The following is a 22,337-nucleotide window of genomic DNA, read 5'->3' on the forward strand; positions in this document are numbered from 1 at the left end:
TTTATAGCAATACAAGCCTACATCAAGAAACAGGAAACATCTCGAATAAACAACCTAACCTTGCACCTAAAGCAATTAGAGAAAGAAGAACAAAAAAACCCCAAAGCTAGCAGAAGGAAAGAAATCATAAAGATCAGATCAGAAATAAATGAAAAAGAAATGAAGGAAACAATAGCAAAAATCAATGAAACTAAAAGCTGGTTCTTTGAGAAGATAAACAAAATTGATAAACCATTAGCCAGACTCATCAAGAGAAAAAAGGAGAAGACTCAAATTAATAGAATTAGAAATGAAAAAGGAGAAGTAACCACTGACACTGCAGAAATACAAACGATCATAAGAGATTACTACAAGCAACTCTATGCTAATAAAATGGACAACCTGGAAGAAATGGACAGATTCTTAGAAATGCACAACCTGCCGAGACTGAACCAGGAAGAAATAGAAAATATGAACAGACCAATCACAAGCACTGAAATTGAAACTGTGATTAAAAATCTTCCAACACACAAAAGCCCAGGACCAGATGGCTTCACAGGCGAATTCTATCAAACATTTAGAGAAGAGCTAACACCTATCCTTCTCAAACTCTTCCAAAATATTGCAGAGGGAGGAACACTCCCCAACTCATTCTACGAGGCCACCATCACCCTGATACCAAAACCAGGCAAAGATGTCACAAAGAAAGAAAACTACAGGCCAATATCACTGATGAACATAGATGCAAAAATCCTCAACAAAATACTAGCAAACAGAATCCAACAGCACATTAAAAGGATCATACACCATGATCAAGTGGGGTTTATTCCAGGAATGCAAGGATTCTTCAATATACGCAAATCAATCAACGTGATACATCATATTAACAAATTGAAGGAGAAAAACCATATGATCATCTCAATAGATGCAGAGAAAGCTTTCGACAAAATTCAACACCCATTTATGATAAAAGTCCTGCAGAAAGTAGGCATAGAGGGAACTTTCCTCAACATAATAAAGGCCGTATATGACAAACCCACAGCCAACATTGTCCTCAATGGTGAAAAACTGAAACCATTTCCACTAAGATCAGGAACAAGACAAGGTTGCCCACTCTCACCACTATTATTCAACATAGTTTTGGAAGTGTTAGCCACAGCAATCAGAGACGAAAAAGAAATAAAAGGAATCCAAATCGGAAAAGAAGAAGTAAAGCTGTCACTGTTTGCAGATGACATGATACTATAAATAGAGAATCCAAAAGATGCTACCAGAAAACTACTAGAGCTAATCAATGAATTTGGTAAAGTAGCAGGATACAAAATTAATGCACAGAAATCTCTTGCATTCCTGTATACTAATGATGAAAAATCTGAAAGTGAAATTAAGAAAACACTCCCGTTTACCATTGCAACAAAAAGAATAAAATACCTAGGAATAAACCTACCTAAGGAGACAAAAGACCTGTATGCAGAAAATTATAGGACACTGATGAAAGAAATTAAAGATGATACAAATAGATGGAGAGATATACCATGTTCTTGGATTGGAAGAATAAACATTGTGAAAATGACTCTGCTACCCAAAGCAATCTACAGATTCAATGCAATCCCTATCAAACTACCACTGGCATTTTTCACAGAACTAGAACAAAAAATTTCACAATTTGTATGGAAACACAAAAGACCCCGAATAGCCAAAGCAATCTTGAGAACGAAAAATGGAGCTGGAGGAATCAGGCTCCCTGACTTCAGACTATATTACAAAGCTACAGTAATCAAGACAGTTTGGTACTGGCACAAAAACAGAAATATAGATCAATGGAACAGGATAGAAAGCCCAGAGATAAGCCCACGCACATATGGTCACCTTATCTTTGATAAAGGAGGCAAGCATATACAGTGGAGAAAAGACAGCCTCTTCAATAAGTGGTGCTGGGAAAATTGGACAGGTACATGTAAAAGTATGAAATTAGAACACTCCCTAACACCATACACAAAAATAAACTCAAAATGGATTAAAGACCTAAGTGTAAGGCCAGACACTATCAAACTCTTAGAGGAAAACATAGGCAGAACACTGTATGACATAAGTCACAGCAAGATCCTTTTTGACCCAGGTCCTAGAGAAATGGAAATAAAAACACAAATAAACAAATGGGACCTAATGAAACTTAAAAGCTTTTGCACAGCAAAGGAAACCATAAACAAGACCAAAAGACAACCCTCAGAATGGGAGAAAATATTTGCAAATGAAGCAACGGACAAAGGATTAATCTCCAAGATTTACAAGCAGCTCATGCAGCTCAATAACAAAAAAACAAACAACCCAATCCAAAAATGGGCAGAAGACCTAAATAGACATTTCTCCAAAGAAGAGATACAGATTGCCAACAGACACATGAAAGAATGCTCAACATCATTAATCATTAGAGAAATGCAAATCAAAACTACAATGAGGTATCATCTCACACCGGTCAGAATGGCCATCATCAAAAAATCTAGAAACAATAAATGCTGGAGAGGGTGTGGAGAAAAGGGAACACTCTTGCACTGTTGGTGGGAATGTAAATTGATACAGCCACTATGGAGAACAGTGTGGAGGTTCCTTAAAAAACTAAAAATAGAACTACCATATGACCCAGCAATCCCACTACTGGGCATATACCCTGAGAAAACCATAATTCAGAAAGAGTCATGTACCAAAATATTCATTGCAGCTCTGTTTACAATAGCCAGGACATGGAAGCAACCTAGGTGTCCATCATCGGATGAATGGATAAAGAAGATGTGGCACATATATACAATGGAATATTACTCAGCCATAAAAAGAAATGAAATGGAGGTGTTTGTAATGAGGTGGATGGAGTTAGAGTCTGTCATACAGAGTGAAGTAAGTCAGAAAGAGAAAAACAAATACAGTATGCTAACACATATATATGGAATCTAAGGGAAAAAAAAAAAAAAGAGGTCATGAAGAACCTAGTGGCAAGATGGGAATAAAGACACAGACCTACTAGAGAATGGACTTGAGGATATGGGGAGGGGGAGGGGTGAGATGTGACAGGGTGAGAGAGTGTCATGGACATATATACACTACCAAATGTAAAATAGATAACTAGTGGGAAGCAGCCGCATAGCACAGGGAGATCAGCTCGGTGCTTTGTGACCACCTAGAGGGATGGGATAGGGAGGGTGGGAGGGAGGGAGATGCAAGAGGGAAGAGATATGGCAACATATGTATATGTATAACTGATTCACTTTGTTGTAAAGCAGAAGCTAGCACACCATTGTAAAGCAATTATACTTCAATAAAGATGTTTAAAAAAGAAAAAAAAAAAAAAAACTGAAATTTTGCCATTTGCAACAACATGGATGGACACGGAAAGTATTTTGCTAATTGAAATGTCAGACAAAGACAAATACTATATGACTTCAATCATGTGTGGAATCTAAAAAACAAAACAAATGAACAAACATAACTAAACAGAAACAGAGTCATAGATACAGAGAATAAACAGGTGATTGCTGGCGGGGGTGGAGAGAAATAGGTGAGGGAGATGAAGAGGTACGAACTTTCAGTTATAAAATAAATGAATCACGGGTATGAAATGCACAGTGTGGGGAGTATGTCAATAATTATGTAATATTTTTATATGGTGACAGTTGCTAACTAGACTTATCATGATGATCATTTTGAAATGTATAGAAATATCAAATCACTATATTGTATACCAGGAACTAACAAAATGTTGTAGGTCAATCATACTTCAAAAACAAACAAACAAACACATAAACAAAGACAGAAAAAGAGGTCAGGTTTGTGGTTATCAGAGGCAGGGGGGTGGGGGAGGGGAAACTGGAGGAAGGGAGTCAAAAGGTACAAACTTCCAGTTACAAAACAAATAAGCACTAGGGATGTAATGGTTAAATACATGATAAATATAATTAACACAGCTCTACGTTACATATGAAAGTTAAGAGAGTAAATTTTAAGAGTTCTCATCACAAGGAAAAATTTCTTTAATTTTGTATCTGTATAAGATGAGGACAGGACTGTTCTCTAAACTTATTGTAGTTTAGATCTTTTCATAATGTATGTTAAATCATTATGCTGTACACAAACTTACACAGTGCTGTATGTCAATTATATCTCAATAAAACTGCAGGAAAAAATACAAATAAATAAATTTTTAAAATTTGATATGTCAGCTAAAATTTCTGTAAGAGAATATCTTTATGGAAATATGGATTGAAATACGAGTAATTAGATGGAGAGATGGAAAAATAGTTTGGAAAGAATATGTCATTAATAGGTTAATAATAGTTATTCCTTTGTGGGTTTTGTGCATTATAAACTCCCTAAACTGCATATTCATTAGCTATATATTTATAAAAGAAATCCAAATTACTTCAACAATATTAATGCAAAAAGTAGGTTAAAAACTCATATGACGATAATATAATTCCAAGTAAATATACAATAATTCAAAGTGCCTTAAAGTTTTAGGGAGCTTGTATTTTGGTGGATGGATTGGAAAAGGAGATTGCTAAATAGTTAAAGAAAATTTGTAAATTATATAGTCAGAGCTTTACAAAGCTCTTGCTATTGGAGGTAGTCACACCAAGAATGTAGACTTTTAACAAATTTTTAAAACTTTTGAAAGACCACCTTGTATGTGAGAGAGAAGAGGGAGATAATGTCAGGTTTTTAGATAAAGAATGTGTATTAAATTCAAGAGATAATGAGGAAGTCATTTGAGATATTCAAAGAGATAATTGATATGATTAGGTGTGTTCCTAAAATTAAACTGGAACTAATGTAAAGGATAAAATGAAAGATTATTTGAAAGCCCAATATCAATAGTTCAAATAAGAAGTGATAAGGTCCTATTCTAAAATATCGACAGAAGAAATATCGACAGAAGAATGCAGGACCAAAAAACTGAGAAGACAGATGAAATAAGGTTAGTTTGCTTATTTATTCTATGTAGGCAAGGCAAATCAGAGGTAATGAAGAAGTTTTCAATGTGATAAAGTATGTGAAAAATCAGTTTGTGATAAGATGTTTCATATGCATTATCTAATTCTTCCTATGATGTAAACATGAGGATCCTCATTTTACAGAAAGAAAACTGGTATTTAGAGAAGTTAAGCAAGCTTTCCAAATTTGTACAATAAATAGATTATTAAGGAGGGATTAGAAATCAGCTCCATGTTCTTCCAGAGACTGTACTCTTAGTCATTCTGTGTGTTACCTGTTGACAGGGAAGAGAATGGAAGAAGTTTTGGATTCGATGTACATTTCCAAACTATGTCTGGCATTGTTGAAGGCATAAGCAATACTTCACACATTGTAAAACCAAACACATTATATTCCCACCAACACATATTTTTCTACCATTTTATCCCTTACACATACAAGATCATGTTTTAAAGTACAGCTTGAAGTGAGATGAGGCTAAGTGACTGAGTTTTGTTCAGTGAAATGTAAGTAATGGATATATGGTAAATCATTAGTGTCTTTCCAGTGTATTAGTTTTCTAGGGCTGCATAACAAAGTACCATATACCGGATAGCTTAAAAGACAAATTCTCACCTATATGCACAGATGTGTAGAATAGATAGATAGATAAACAGATAGAGAGATGAATAGCATTTTATAAGTATAAAGAAATATATGGAAGCATGAATACTAATTTACTTGGTTGACCCTGACGAGAAGAGGGGAGTGGTAAAGAGGTGTGGGAAAACTCAAACAAACAAACAAAGTGCATAGAATAAAGTTTTAAAATTTTAATCACATTCAAAACTTATGCAAACATGTATTTATGTCATGTATGTAAAGATAATCAGTGTACATTTGTAAATTAAAAATATAGGGATCAAAAAGGAATTATCCGCATGTTGAAAGAACCTATACAATTATAAATGTGTTAATATTACATATTACATCATCATGTGTAATGAAACTTTCCACCTCTCGCTATCATAATGTCTGGCATCAAAAATTCAAGGGAGAGAATAGTCTAGATGAAAAATACTTTAAGAAACTCTTCGGGGTTGGTGTAGGGGTATGAAGCTTCTAAACCTGCTTATCAATTGATGCTAAAGTAAAAAATGGAACATTTAGTTGTTTTTGTGATCAATCTGAGATGTAGGGAATAAGAAACAAATGGAAAGAGTTTATGAGGAGATAGCAAATTGAGATTTGGAACTCTGTAAGCTTTACCATATGACTCCTTCCTGTAGCCCCCAAATAATAATTAAATTTATTAAGAGCCACTCCTTCCCTTCCCAAAGGCAATTTAGACATGTAAAAATAGCCCCTTATTTTGCTCTAAGGGCTTTAAAACTTAAATGTTCCAATGGTGTTTTACAATTTCCTCACAGCCCATATAGATGGTGCAGGTGATTAAAATCTTAACATGCAGCTATCACAAAATAAAACAAACAAAACCCTTAATTCACCAGAATCCTGCTTTTTAAAAAAATTTGTTGTGTTTTATTTTGTTTGATTTTTTAAAAGGCACTAATAATTTGTTGCCGGATCTATAAGGAAGTAACATTTCATGGACAGGACTTTATGGGTTTGAGTCTATCGTCATTCAAATCTTTCTGAGAGTTTTCTCAGGTTTGAAGTTTAGGGACGCAAGAATACTGTCGAGGAAAATGTTAATATTGCATATTATATAACATTAACATTGTAATGTGAATTTGTAATGAACTCAGTAACTCTAACAATGGTTGCCAACATACTGACCTGAGACACAGAATTATTCATAAAATAACTTGTAGTGTGATTGTGAGCTTGATTTTATATTTTAGGCCCATAGGTTGTGATCTTATGAGATAATTAGCTAAACATCCCTGGCCTTGAGCTTTAATAAAAACAAGATAGGATAAAATATTTCTAGTCTTATTCTAGGAAACGTTCATATATCGTTATATAGGCTAGAATTAAATGAAGAGCTCACAATGTCAACAATCCCAATCTCTAGGGCTTTGTGAGCTTTTATGAGCACAGTTCAAAGATACAAGATTTTAATTTTATGAAAAACAATAATTACACTTGTTGCCTACAGATTAAGCTTCCTCATAATTAACCTTCCAATTACCCTCCCATCAATCTCTTTTTAAGGACCACAAAGACAAATGCTACCGCTTTCCTTTTTAAACCAAAGAGTGAGCTTTATAAATAACTATAAAAAGTCATCTTCAGAGAACTAGATTAGCATGCTCAAGAATCAGAAGCTCTCCAAGTTCCTAAGATAAAATACAGTAACCGGTTAAAAGAGAATGAAAAATGTCAAAATCATTTTAGAATCTGTAGTTTTTATGTTTTCAGAAAAATTAAATGTGAAGACTCAAGAAATTCTTAGAAGTTATAATTGGTTTAGTTATTAGTTAGTCTCTAATGAAAGTATAAAAGAAACTTTGACAAATGGTTATGGTTAGGCCCAATTTTGCCTTTTGTTCATCATAAACATTGATAACTTAATAGTATAAAATATCAAATAGAATATCAAATTTGTTATCTTTAAAAGTAAACAGTATGTCTAGTTGAAATGTTATCTTTTAAAAATGCAATTAGTTTTAATATTTGAGATTGTTATTTTTTCATAGATTTGAATATTCTTTGTTCAGAACAGGCAAAGCCATACTTATTTGTCTAAGCTGCTGTTAGGTGTCTGATCTATGACCTAAAGATTATAATGACTAGGTATTATTATCAAAAATAACTTGTATATTTTAACATTCAAGTAATCCTAAAATGGATCATAAATTAACTCTAATATGACATTTTAATAATAATATAACTTTAATTGAAATATTATAGAAATAATTGTAGATCCACATGCAGATGTAAGAAATAATACAGATAAAGCCTGTATACCCTTTTCTCAGTTTTTCCCAATAGCAACGGTTTATAAAATGACAGCACAATTAGGATATTGAGATTGATACAATCCACTGATCTTATTCGGATTTCCCCAGTTTTACTTGTACTCATTTATGTGTGTGTCTTTACTTTGATAAAATTGTATTAAATATGTAGGTTCATGTAACCACCACTACCATCACAATACAGAATCAAGGTAACAGGAGAATTCCATCACCACATGTATCCCTTAGGTGGACATTTTAAAACACCATCCCTTCCCCTCTACTCTACTACCACTTCACTCCACCCTTATCCTTAATCTGTTTTTCATTTGTAAAATTTTGTCTAGATACTCTAATTTTGAGGAAACATTTTTATTTTTAAGGTTTTTTAAATTGAAGTCTAGTTGATTTACAATATTGTGTTATTTTCAGGTGTACAGTACAGTGATTCAGTTTTATATATATATAGAGAGAGTATATATATATTCCTTTTCAGATTATTTTCTCTTACAGATTATTAAAAATATTGAGTATAGTTCACTGTGCTACACAGTAGGTCCTTGTTGGTTATTTATTTTATATATAGAGTGTGTATATGTTAATCCCAACTTCCTAATTTATCCCTCCCCCCACCCTCTTTCCCCTTTGGTGACCATAAGTTTGTTTTCTATGTCTGTGAGTCTCTTTCTGTTTTGTAAATAAGTTCATTTGTATCATTTTTTAGATTCCACATATAAGTGACATCATATGGTATTTGTCTTTCTCTGTCTGGCTTACTTCACTTAGTATGATAATCTCTAGGTCCATCCATGTTGCTGCAAATGGCTTCACTAATACTGCTCAATATTATTAAGTGAAGAAAATAATCATGCCTACCTTTAGGGTCATTACCCACCCACCCCCCCCGAAAAAAAAATTAAAAACCATAGTAAATCATAATTATGGTTTTGAATATTATTACCCATGCCATATCCATCCTTGTTTTAGTAGCCATGGCCCTCTAGGTGTTACCAAACCAAACTTGGGTCTGTTTGCCAGCGCACAGTGAAGCCAATCTACTGACAACAGGGTTGTGGGGAAGGAAAGTGCAGCATTTATTGCAGGGCACCAAGCAAGGAGTCCAGGGCAGCCAGTGCTTAAAAGACCCGAACTCCTCGAAGGCTTTCAGAGAAAGGTTTTTAAAGACAGGTTGAGGGAGGGGAGTTGTGGGGTATGTGATCAGTTCATGGACATTCTTCTGATTGGTTGGTGGTGAGGTAATCAGGAATCAACATCATCAAGCTTCTGGTTCCAGCCAGTCTGGGGTCTATGTGCTTATGGGCAATCTCATTTGGAGGAAGTTAACTTCTTCCACCTGGTGGGGGTTTCAGTGCCTGCAAAACAGCTCAAAGGACATGACTCAGAATATTACCTATAGCCCTTGAGGAGGAACTAAATGTCCTTGACTTTGTTTAAAGGCTAAACTATTACTCATTTGTCTTGCTTGACTGTTTTCCTTTCTGCATTTTCTCACTTCTCTGATTAAATTGATTCGTTGACTAAATTTTTCTACAGACAAAAGGCAGTGGAGGACATGGTCGGGGGGGAGGGCGGGGAGAGGAGTCCTGCTCTGGGCAGGCCCCATAGGGTCCTGCTCGGTTACATAGAGGTGTCTGCGTTATCCTAACACAGTAAAAATACAAATGGCCTATAGAATACTGGTGATTTGTTTTTCTTTCTTTCTCTCTCCTTTCTTCTTTTTTTTCCCTCTGTAACAGGGAAGCCGTTTCAGCCAGACCACTTAAGGTCCTGTTCTGGGAAGATACACAGGCCCTCTGTGTGGGTAGATCTCCCAGGTGTCTCTCATTATTGGACTCCCAGGACTGACTGAGAGGGCAGGAGCACAGGAGATCTGGCTTCAGGGGAATTAGCAACTCTGTTTAGGAGCGGGATGCACCCTGCCAGCCTGATGTGTTTCCGAGAAGCCCTCACCTGTGGCCAGTTTATTCCTACCTGGCCAGAACACGGGAACTATCCCAGGAAGCCGTGAGGCTGAGTCAGCGTCATCTGCGCACGCGCAGCATCTTGGGCGTCCACACACCAGCCTCAGTTTTGAGGATCTGTGCGCCTGTTAGGTAGGGCCTGGCAGCACCCACCAAGCAGTGTCTCTGGGCCAGCAGTTCTCTGCAGCGTGCTGCAGCAGCCGTCAGACCGCATGTGGCCCTGCTGTCCTTATGGGACTTGGGGCCTGTCTGTGACAATCTTGATTCGCAGCTGTCTCCCACCTCTTGCAGCCCTGGTCAGGCCTCTAATGGCTTCGGAAGTCCTGCGAATTCTGGCTTCAGGAGAATTAGCAACTGTGTCCTGGAGTGTGTTGGACGGAGACAGCCGGTGTGTCCCCCAAAGGTCCCCACCTGTGGCCCAGCCTATCCCTACACGCCTGGACCTGAGACTCTTCCCGAGGAGCCTGGAAGCACAGTGACACAGCACGCGCCGGTGGAGTTCGCTCTGCTCACCAAACCTCAGGCACCAGGACCTTTAGCTCTGCATGGACATGGGCTGCCCACGCCCAGCAGGCCATCTTCCTGGGCCAGCGGTTCCCCGGACAGCACGCCTGATACAGGACAGTGAAGGTCGTTTGAGCCAGACCAATTTGGCCCTGTTCTGGGAAGATATACAGGCCGTCTGCGGGACCCAGGTCTCCCAGGTGTCTCTCATCAGCGGACTCCCCTGCACGGCCCAGGACGAGGGTAAGGAGTTCCTGTGAGAGCTGGCTTCAGGGGAATTAGCAACTCTGTTTAGGAGCGGGAAGAACCCTGGTAGCCGGATCTGCCCCCCAGAAATCTCCGCTTGTGCCCTATCTCTGCATGGTCCAGGCCCAGAGACGGATCCCGGGAGCCTGGATGCTGAGTCAGCAAGGTACGTGCATGCGCATTTCGCTCCTGTGCACCTGCGCAGGTCGTCGTGTTCTCTAGGCTTGTTGGGTAATCTGCCGGCCTTTGCCCACCAGGCCTTCTTCCTGAGGCCAACGCTCCGCTCCGCACCCACCCCGCCCCCACCCGCAATGCGACATTGATGAGGTTTGAATGGTGGTAACCCTCAGCCCTCGTATGGTGCTTGTCCTTATGGGACTTGAGCTGATTAAAAAAAAAAAAAAGAAACTTTATTTTTTAGAGCAGTTTTAGCTTCACAGTGAAATTGAGTGGAAAATAGAGTTCTAATATGCCCTTTACCTCCGCAGAAGCACAACCTCTCCCACTGTTCTTTTTTTTACAATTGTAAAAATGGTGGAAATTTGCATAGAAATCCTGAGAAACTATGCAAAAATTATTGCATCATTAGAAGAAATAAACTATAAAAATCCAATGAAATTCTGTGATGACTAAGTTGAACAGAGGAAAATGAAATAGAAAAGAAATAAGAGCAAGACACTAAAGTACTATTTATTAGTTAAATTTATTTTTTATTGAAGTATAGTTGATTTATGATGTGTTAGTTTCTGGTGTACAGCAAAGTGATTCAGTTATACACACATATATGTATTCTTTTTCATATTCTTTTCCATTATGGTTTATCACAGAATACTGAATATAGTTCCCTGTGCTATACAGTAGGATGTAGGTGTTCATCCAATCTATATAAAATAGTTTGCATCTGCTAATCCCAAACTCCCAATCCATCCCTACCTCACTTCCACCCTGCCTTGGCAACCATGAGTCTGTTTTCTATGTCTGAAGACACTAAAGGACTATAAATAGAAGTACTGGATGCAAACAATTTAAATCAAAGTGGAAAAATATAAAATAGGAAAAATATGTTCCCATTATGAGCACTAATGTATTTGGTTAAGCTTTTCCAGCTGCAAGTACCTTTCTTTTCATTTGCTTAATCATGTCCCACATAGTCAAAAGGCGATAGTTCCAAAATTGATCTTTTTTAACACCTCTAACAAGCTATGGGTACACGTTTTGACTAAATATCCTTTGGTAGATATTTTCAGGTTGCAGTATTTAGTCAAAGATAACATGTTGCTCTAAAGAGTTTGATCATTGGGTGGTTTGATCATGAGATTTTTCAGATTGTTTAATACAAATGAATAATATATTTTAGCATTTTATTAATAACGTTGAGAATATTTTTAGTATTCAGAGACAGATTTCCAATAATTCCATAAAATTCCATTCCAAAAAAAAAAATGTATCAAATTATAATCTGTAAATCTGTAGATAATGAATCTGCAGATTTATAGCTAGTTTAATATCAAATGTGTGACTAGAGCCCTAAACTGAGTGTTGTTCCTTTGGTTAATTGTGTCCTTGTAGAGTTGCAGTCTTTACAGATGTTATGGAATAAAAGTACTATTTCTTATACTATTAATTTAGAAGAAATGATGAAAGTTTGGAGTCTAAACACTACCATTTTTTTTCAGTTGAAATGAGAAAATGTCAATTTCTTATTAATTTATTTTTATATTAATTTTTGGCTGTGTTGGGTCTTCGTTTCTGTGCGAGGGCTTTCTCTAGTTGTGGCAAGCAGGGGCCACTCTTCATCGCGGTGCGCGGGTTTCTCACTATCGTGGCCTCTTTTGTTGCGGAGCACAGGCTCCAGACGCGCAAGCTCAGTAGTTGTGGCTCACGGGCCTAGTTGCTCCGCGGCATGTGGGATCTTCCCAGACCAGGGCTCGAACCCGTGTCCCCTGCATTGGCAGGCAGATTCTCAACCACTGCGCCACCAGGGAAGCCCCTCAATTTCTATTTAAAATTAAGTAGATGGAAACTAATTTTTGGCTCACTGCTTTATGCTAAAAGGACCCGCTTAATTGTAACTAATTAACAGGTACTGTTAGATATACAAGCGTGTTTAAATCTATCATTTACATTTCTTTTAATTCCTATATTAGACAGAATTGGCAATGTTATGCTGAAGTAAGAAACCGCTCCAGATATCTCAGTGGCTTGACGTAAGTTTTTTTCTTGCTAATTCTACATATCCAACATGAGCCAGCAGGGGGATCTGCTCACCTCCATCATAACAGGCAAAAAGGTGTCAGCATCACCAAAGCAAGATCAGATGCACAGGATGGCACCAGACAGGGGTACACAGCTGAGTGCAATCTGGGTGCCCTGAGACTAATGAAAGAGTCAAATCAGGCATGTGAAATGATTAGTGCAGTTGAATTTGGACTAAAAGGTGGGTTAAGTCAGAGAAGGAGGGTTGATGTTGGGTAATCAGAATAAGACAGGACTTATTGGACTACCTGGTTGATAGGAGTGAGAATACACACAGGGACCCTAACCATCTGGGACACTGGAACAGGTGGGGTGTAGTCATCTGGTTGATGTTGACAGAAGGAAAGTAGGTGAACAACGCCACACTAAGCCTGACAATAAATTGTACAGCTCCCAAAGGGCAACTTATGCAATTGAAGGCTTGTTCAAATGGTGTATTTGAAAGGGGTACTTAGTAATCAACCAGTACATAACACTCTGGATGGGATATTTTAGTTTTTTCAGGATGTAGTCATTAGAGCAAAAGATGTGCTTTTTTGGGGTTGGTTTGTTATTGAGCTCATCAAATTTGACTCAAGAAGCAGAACCACTGCCTTAGCGTGAATAAGGAACTTCCATGGGAGGTGACTAGGAGTTGAATTTCTCAAATTATTGGGGATGTGCTCATGGAAATGGCATTTGTTTGGATCTAAAACACTAGATAAAATTGAGAGACTTAGTAAGGTGAGGTGGGGTTGAGGGAATACATTTATCTTATAGAAGGAACGTTTTATTAATGTTTGAACTCTTGAAGTTGATACTTAAAACAATTGAGAGACATCTCTGATGGACTGGATCAAAGCAATTATTACAGTCAAGGTGAGACATTATGCAGTCCACCTTTTCAAGCTGTAAGTTTTTTTCCTCTCTGATTTGTCTTATTACATATAAAAGTGAATAAAGAACTTCGTTTTATGTAAATATTATATGGCATTATATAAGAACACTGAGTGTGAAGGTGGTGGCTTACTGCTGTTTTCCAACTTTCTATGCTTAAACCTGTGTAACTACTAATTTTTTCAAACCATGTGATAGTTAATCAATTGGAGGCAGAAGAGAGGATAGCAAAACCCATTGGAGAATATTCACTTTCTCTTGAGAGCAATATAACACAGCTTTCACTTTACAACAGTGATGGAAACAGCACCATTATTGCCCTTTTACTATTTGTAAAATGGAGCATTTAATTCTTAAGAAATCTTTTAAATATCCTGCTCTTTAATCTTACTGTTTCTCACAAAACCAGGAATGTTTGGCTCATATGAATTGCATCTTTCATATTTCCTTGCTTATATTAAACTGTTTGAAAAGTTTTATTGATAATGTTTTAACGGATACTTAAATCTATTATTTTATTATCAAACATGGAGCATAAATCATTTTCATAGTTATTTAAACATTTAGTAAAATGCAACAAACCTCCACATCTATAACTAAGAGGTTTTTGGGGAAGGCTAGTGTTATGTGAAATAACTTGCACCTGTGCTATCAATCGGGAACATTCCTTGTTTAACTCTAGAGACCGGAGAAGCAGATGATTACATGACCCAGAGACCCCACTGCAGGCCCATTTACCATCTCCATCCAGACAAATGATTACAGGCTTCATCAAGCTTTTAAGGAACTACAGAGAAAAGTTTCAAAATCATGGTTCTTCGTGCATGAAAAACCTGAGTATTTTCAGCATCATGTATTTCAGTTTTGCAGAGAATATGAATTTGATGGTAAAGAAGAATTGTAAATTGGCAGTAAAATGAAGTTATTTCCAACAATTTTAATTTAAATTTAAGTCTGTGGTGTCGTAGGGTCTTTACATTTTTCTCAGGGTTATGCCTAGTATTGTCTCACCACTTAGAACAGAAATTGGAATATGGGAAAAAGAATATGGGGAGGGTAAGAAGGTAATGGATTTGAAGGAGATGGGCACAGCTGTTAAATTGGATTCGTCTGGAGTTCCATTATATGTTGTGCTTCCAGTCTTCCCTCTTTATCTGTCTATCATCTATACATTGTTAGGAATCAACTTCATGGCACCCCTTCCAGGAAGCCTTCCATGACCTTCAAGACTGAGTTAGAGTTTGTGATTATAAATCCATAAACATTTTGTATTTCCCCCATCCTACATAGCTCTTAACACTCAGAATGTTGTATTATAATTTCTTGCTTTCCAGATGTATGCTTCCTTAGACAGGAATTGTATCTGACTCACTAGTGTTAACCTCATGGTGGTTGTGTAATAATTGATCAATGAATGAATGGTTATCACTCAGCCTGGAAGAACTGATTCGACTGTATGCACTGGGCTGCAGTATATTTGTCTTTAAAGAAGGGTAACATTGAGGAAAAAGGAAACACGGCTGGATATTCAAAGTCAGAACATTTGGAAAAGAATTTTTCTTTATGCTTTTGTATTTTAGAGCAGTGGAATGTATTCTTGACTTAGATCAGGATTTGATTTCTAATTCTGGTATTTTGATGGCATCTACATCTGTGTGCTGTTGGCAAGCTTCCTAACCTCTCTGGACACCTGTTTCTGTATTTGTGAAAAGAAGGCCCTTAACTTGATTTCCAAGGTTTCTTTGCACACGTATACTATTATTATATGAATAGCAAATTGATATCAGTGACAGGGCTAGTGAGCTTCTTGTTGAGGTGAGGGTGGGTATTGCCTTGTTTTGTCAAATGCCAGTAAACTCTAGTGGAAGCAGGTAACATTGAGAACCTTCCTTATTTGTGGCAAAAGGAATGTTGCTTATTCCGTATTATTGCCAGAGATTGAGAAATGGAAATTATGATTGAGTTGCTTCTGAATCACAGAGATCTAAAGACTTTAAAAGAGGAAGTTCCAATATGCAATGAATTACAGACCAAGCTAAATTGGGATTACTATTTACTGTAGATAAACCACCATTGGACAAGTAGAAGGTGAATTAGGTGTAACTACTACTGTAACAAAGAGAGCCAATAAAAAGGTACTATTAAAGAACAAATAGTTGTTACCTCGGTATACGAAAAACTGTGGATGCTCAAATCTCATAATTGGCCCTCAGTATCCATGGTTCCTCATCCACATATTCAATAAACCACAGATTGTAAACATAATTATGTAATCTGTGGTTGATTGAATCTGAGGATGCAGAACCTGTGGATACCTAGGACCACTGTACACTATTTTCTTTCCTTCACAGTTGTCCTGGGATGGTGTGGGGAAGTTATCTTCCACTCAGTCATTCAGGGAATCAGGTTCCTTTCAAGTCAGTGCGCTATTCTAGGGTACGTCGTCATCTGTTTGATTAACGCTGGGTTGCTGTGAATTCTTGGTTTCAATTGAGATGTGTGGGATGGGATGTGGTTGAGAAGAGATGAATGCAGAGAGGCACATGTGCAATGTTTTAAAGTCAAGGCCTGGTTACATTTCACACTTAGAAGCAAGGGGAATGGTGGAATGTAGTTGGTCCCCAACTTCCTGGTTTCCAGGAAGAAGGGGAGAGTGGACTTTGGTGGATAACTTAAAATCTCTACCAATTTTATTGCTTTCAGTAACTAGAAGTGAAATGGTCATGTGCCTCAAAGATGCAATTTGAATCATCATTGTACTTTTTTTTTAACATATCCATCATCAAATTACAAATATATAATGCCATGGTTAAACATTTTTATAGCATAGCCATACAGTAGAATGCTATGTAGTTCTTAAAATGCTTTTGTAAATGAATAGTTAATACACTGGAAATGAGTACACCATATGTAGCTAATTTAAACTAGCAAGATAGGAAAAAAGTTATAAATAGAATAATTTTTATAAAAATATTCTTTGGTTAAGTAAAGCAAAGAAATTAGAAAAAGTCCAAAATGTTAGTGTTATCTTTTTTTTGAGGCTTAATTTTATTTTGTATAGATTTTCTGTTAAAGTCATAAGGTTTTTTCAAATATTTTGTTAGTTGCCATGTCTTAAATCATAGACAATCTTAACCCTTCAGCAGCAGAGAGTTTCCCATTTCTCTTCTTGCTTTTATGAATTTGTCAAGAAATAACCTTGTTTTCATCCAATAGTCAGATCTGGTGTGTTGGATGGAGCACTAAGCATGGAAACAGAAGATCTCATTTTGAATCTTGACTCTGATATTTGATAGCTAAACATTTTCTTGGAAAAATCCTTTAACCTCACTGATTGCCCATTTTCATGTCAGGTCAGTTCAATGGGGCTAAAAGTACATGCCATATGGAGTTGTTAAGAGCAGTAAGTAAGATAACAGGTGTGAAAGAATTTTATAAATGGTTAATTGATACTAATACTGCTAGAAATTAAATTTAGATTTAGCAAATATTTAAATGGCAATGGACTCTATGTGAACTTGGCTCATTCATATTGGCTCACATGCCCTAATTAATTATAATAAGGCAATAAATAAAGTTATTCTGCTAGATTCAAATAACTTCAAGATAACTTGTTTAGATAGGCTGATGGTGGGACTGTTTAAAGCTCTTCTAATAACACTGTTGTGTCCAACTTCCAAAGAAATGGCTAGTGGTCCTAAAGTTCACTTTTAAAACAAACTAACAGTATTCTGATAAAGCTTTTCTATGTATAATTTTAAGGTAAGCTTTTAAAAAAGTTTATAAATAACATGACAACAAAGTACAATGATGCAAATCATTTAGCCCTCCTGGAAAATCCATAACAGCATCATGTTTTTAATTAAAATATAACTCACATGTAATGCAGTGCACAGATCTGAAGTATGAAATTTGATAAGATTTACAAATGCATAGAACCATGTAACTCACATCTTATAAAGATACAGAATATTTCCATTTTCATTACTTCAGAAAGTTCCCCTGTACCTTCCTCCAGTCAACATCCCCATATGCAGCCGCTGAGATTATTCTTATTATAATAGGTGATTTTTACTTATTTGAACTTCATAAAAATGGAGTCATACTATATGTACTTTTTTGTGTCTACCTTCTGTGTAACAATGTTTTGGTGATTCATCAATATAGTTTTATAAACCTACTTATTCATGATTATTTTTGGTAGAATTTATCATATTTGTGCCTGTTTTCTCTATTTATATATCCATGTTTTCTAAACTTTCTCCATTGAACATATATTTGAGTAATAAGCAAAATTCAATAAACATATTAATAGGTGAGAATTTTGTAATGACCCAGGAGAAGTTAAATTTACCCACACTCAGCTTAAGCTGTTGACTCTGATAGAATTAGTGATCTATTTGGTCAGTAGCCAAGTAGACTTATGAAAGCAAATAACCCAGAAAACTTGGCATGTAGAAAGGAATGGTAATTGTGACTTATGGTCCTCTTTCAATGATACAAGAGCTGTTCTCATAGTAAAGCAAATGCATATTGTAACATTTTTGTATAAAGTCTTATCACAGAGCTCATAAAAGCACATAAATGTCTTACTTCCCAAAATCAGTGAAGCAAAATGTCTGAAATGAGTGCAGCATTTAAAAGATAAGCCCTTTTTTCTTATCTAAATGGTTCAGTTGGTTAAAAAAAAACCTCAGCGATTCATTATTTATCTGCCCTGAGTTTGATTCCAGATTACTTTTGGTCACAACCAAATTAAACGAGGGAGCAAACTTTTCATCATGGGAAATGCTCACCTTTCTTCGATAATGGGATATTTTACTTTTAGAGGCCATTTTTCTACATGATTATGACAAGTAGCCATTTTAACTCCTATTTTTATTTTTTAATTAATCAAGTTGAGTTCACTTTCATTTATAAACCAAAATTAAAGAGATTAAAAAAAAAAAAGAAGCCTTGATGTTATCATCAGTATTCTCATCTTTTATTGCCAGGTTGTGATATGTCCATTACGGATGTATGTAGAAACACATATGGCAGTCACCTTGTAAATAAGATAATCTGATCTACAACTCAGTTACTTATTGGCCCTTCTCTCATTAAAGGAAACTGTCCTTTAACCTGTGGGTATAACCGGAAGGTTTGTCGTGGATTCTTTCTTGCCCATGTAGTCCCTGGAATGTCGTCATGGTGCACTGTCATTGGGCATTAGCTGTGGGTCACCTCTAGTAGCACTGATCACCACCCAGAGATCTGAGTCATTGCTTACTACTTCTGGCAAGTGGCTATTCTTTGCCAGATCCAGGAGATAGGATGCGCCAGCCTTTCTTATATTTTTGGCTCCTAATTGCTTTAGTCTCCCAGCCTGACTTTTGGGATGCACTAAATCTTAGTTTTAGTCTTGTCTCAGTGTCTGCACGAACCTGCTATATGGCTTAGCTTTTGGGAAACTGAGTAACTGCATATGTATTTTAACATCATAGAAGTGTTATTGATGGCACATGCACATGGTGAGGGCTGTGAAGGATATGGGAAGCCTCCCATGTTTATGCACACTTTTCAGTTGGGTGTTCAGAAAGAAAACACAGCTTAAAACATACTCCAGAATTACCGGTCATATCGAGAGAGATAATGGGCCTCTTTATCATTATTCTTCAGTCATAGACAAACTGCATGATATGCAAGAAATTTCAGAACTGCCTTATGATATTCAAATAATTTGGAATAACTGCAATTACATGTAAAAAACACTGCTTGAGACAAATAGCTTTAATACTGTACTTTGCAGTTAACATTAGTTACATAGCTATGAACTAAATGGTTTACTAATACCAGGATAGACATATGAACAATCAATGCTGGACTTGGAAAAAATAGTTCATTTTACCAGAACTTGCTGAAATTTCTTGTGAGGGCAGGTATTTTGTTACATAATGCTTGCTTGATCCTCCTCCTATTCTACTCCAGGAAAAAAGGTAAAATGGGTATATGTGCAACGAAAACTGAATTGCAGTTGGAAATTTGGAGACAGTTTTATTATCTTGAAACTCAAGTTTATATCTCCATTACCACATATTTCTGTGTGGGGTTTAAGGACAAATTTTTCTCAAATGTGTGAAACATTAAGGACCTGCAAATATATTCGAAATAAAAATAAGTTAGGGTCTTAAATTTGCTTCTGAAAATAGTTTACATCTTCTGCAAGCAGTGCACAAACCTTTGGGGAATGCATCAGTAAAACTGTAACATCACTATATTAGTTAGGGTTTTCCAGAAACAGAACCAATAGGAGATCTGTATCTATATCTCTATCTGTATCTCTCTATTTCTCTCTCTATATTCCCCCCCCATAAATATCATATATATGGATTTATTATAAAGAACTGACCTGTGGTAATGGAGGTGGAAAAGTCTCAAGGACTGCAGGGTGACTCAGCAAGCTGTAGACCCAGGAGAGCTGATAGTTTAGTTCCAGTCCAAGCCTGAAGGCCTGAGAACCAGGAGAGGCAATGGTGTTGTTCCTGCTCAAAGACTGGCAGGCTTGAGACCCAGGAACAGCCAGTGTTTCAGTTCAAATTCGAAGGCAGAAAGAAAGTTGATGTCCCGGTTTGCAAGCAGTCAAGTAAAAGGAATTTGTTGTTACCTGGGGGAGGTTGAGCCTTTTTATTCTCTTCAGGCCTTCAACTGACTGAGCCTCAGCCGCCTTAGGGGGGGCAATCTGCATTACTCAGACTTCCAATTTAAATATTAACCATATCCAAAAATACCCTCACAGAAACATCCGGAATAATCTTGACCAAATATCTGGGGACCCCGTGGCCCAGTCAAGTGGATACACAAAATTAATCAGCATAATCACCATCAACATTTGGTTCAGGAGGTAAAGAGGAGATACTAGAGGAAAAGAATTCTTAACAACTTAGTGCCAACATAATCAGCAGCAACAGGAAACAATAGAGGCAGAACTGATATATTTCACTTATTCCACTCACCGTGGTTGGACGTGAGCTTTGACTTAGCGTTGCAAATGTGCAGTTTAGGGGCTGCAGAAGCCATTAGCTGGTGATTGTGCTGAGGTTTTCTTCCTTTCTCTTTAGTGCTAAACTTTAAAAAATCTAACCTGTTATATTTTAGGACAGTCAATTGTATTATAATGGTAACAGTATAGTATAGCCTATAGTCAAGTATTATTTCACAATTTTGAATATAAATTAAGATATACAGTTGATCCTTGAACAGCAGGGGTTTGTGTGGGTCCACTTACATGTTGATTTTTTAAAATAAATATATTGGAAAATATTTTGGAGTTTTGTGACAATTTGAAAAAACAGATGAACTATGTAGCCTAGAAATATCAAAAAAATTAAGAAAATGGTATGTTATGAGTACATAAAATATATGTAGATACTAGTCTATTATTTACTGCCATAAAATACACACGAATTTATTATAAAAAGTTAAAATTTATTAAAATTTACACACACACAGACCATACATGGCATCATTTGCAGTTGAGAAATGTAAACAAATGTAAAGATGAAATATTATAACTGCATAAAATTTACTGTAGTACACACTGTACTACTGTAATAATTTTTTAGCCACCTCCTGTTGCTACTGTGGTGAGCTCAAATGTTGCAGGTATTCACTTAAATGCCACGTGATGCTGATCCTCTCTGCCTGAGCAGTTTCTCTCTGGAGTAAATTGTGTATCACAGTAAAAAGTGATCTCTTGCAGTTCTCATGTATTTTTCATCATGTTTAGTGCAATACCATAAACCTACTAATACTGTGGGACCCATACAAAGTGCCAGTAGTGATGCTAAAAGTGCTTCCAAGAAGCAGAGAAAAGTCATGACGTTACAAGAAGTTGAATTGCTTGATATGTACCACAGATTGAGATCTACAGCTACAGCTGCCTGCCATTTCAACAGAAATGAGTCCAGCATAAGGACCATGTTTAGAATGCAGCTTAGCTTTTATGTGGGTGTAGGAATGCTATAAGAAAGGCATACCTATAGACTCTAATATGATTCAAGAAAAAGTGAAGTCATTATATGGCAACTTAAAGCAAAAGAAGGTGAAGGGTCTAAAGCTGGAGAATTTAATGCAAGCAAAGGGTGGTTTGATAATTTTAGAAAGAGGTTTGGCTTAAAAAATGTCAAGGTAGCAAGAGAAGCAGCTTCTGCAGACCAAGAGGCAGAAGACGAGTTCCCAGATGCCATTAAGAAAATCATTGAGAAAGAATATCTGCCTGAACATGTTTTTAATGCAGACGAAAGTACCCTATGCTGGAAGAAAAAAAATGCCACAAAGGACATTTATTTAGTAAGGAAGAGAAGCGAGTACCAGGATTTAAGGCAGGCAGGAAGGGATAGGCTAACTCTACTGTTTCATGTGAATGCAGTTGAGTTTATGGTCAGGACTGCCCTTATATAAAGCTGCTAACCCCTGAGCCTTGAAGGGAAAAGAAACACCAGCTGCTAGTCTTTTGATTGTGCAAGAAGGCCTGGATGAGGAGAACCCTTTTTTTCTGAATTGGTTCCATCAATGCTTTGTTCCCGAAGTCAGGAAGTACCATGCCAGTAAGGGACTGCCTTTTAAAGCT

General features: G+C 36.7%; 1 long non-coding RNA gene across 1 annotated transcript in view; it reads left to right on the forward strand.

Moving 5' to 3' along the window:
- The first annotated feature begins 10,552 nt into the window (after positions 1–10,552).
- The window catches only part of LOC133095089 (uncharacterized), a 196,334-nt gene continuing 184,549 nt past the window's right edge, over positions 10,553–22,337 (forward strand). The window contains exons 1-2 of the long non-coding RNA XR_009701549.1: positions 10,553–10,763; positions 12,745–12,804. This is a non-coding gene — a long non-coding RNA (uncharacterized LOC133095089). The remainder of the gene's footprint in view (positions 10,764–12,744; positions 12,805–22,337) is intronic.

Source organism: Eubalaena glacialis, chromosome 1 (genome assembly GCF_028564815.1).
Source record: "Eubalaena glacialis isolate mEubGla1 chromosome 1, mEubGla1.1.hap2.+ XY, whole genome shotgun sequence".
Lineage (NCBI taxonomy): Eukaryota > Metazoa > Chordata > Mammalia > Artiodactyla > Balaenidae > Eubalaena > Eubalaena glacialis.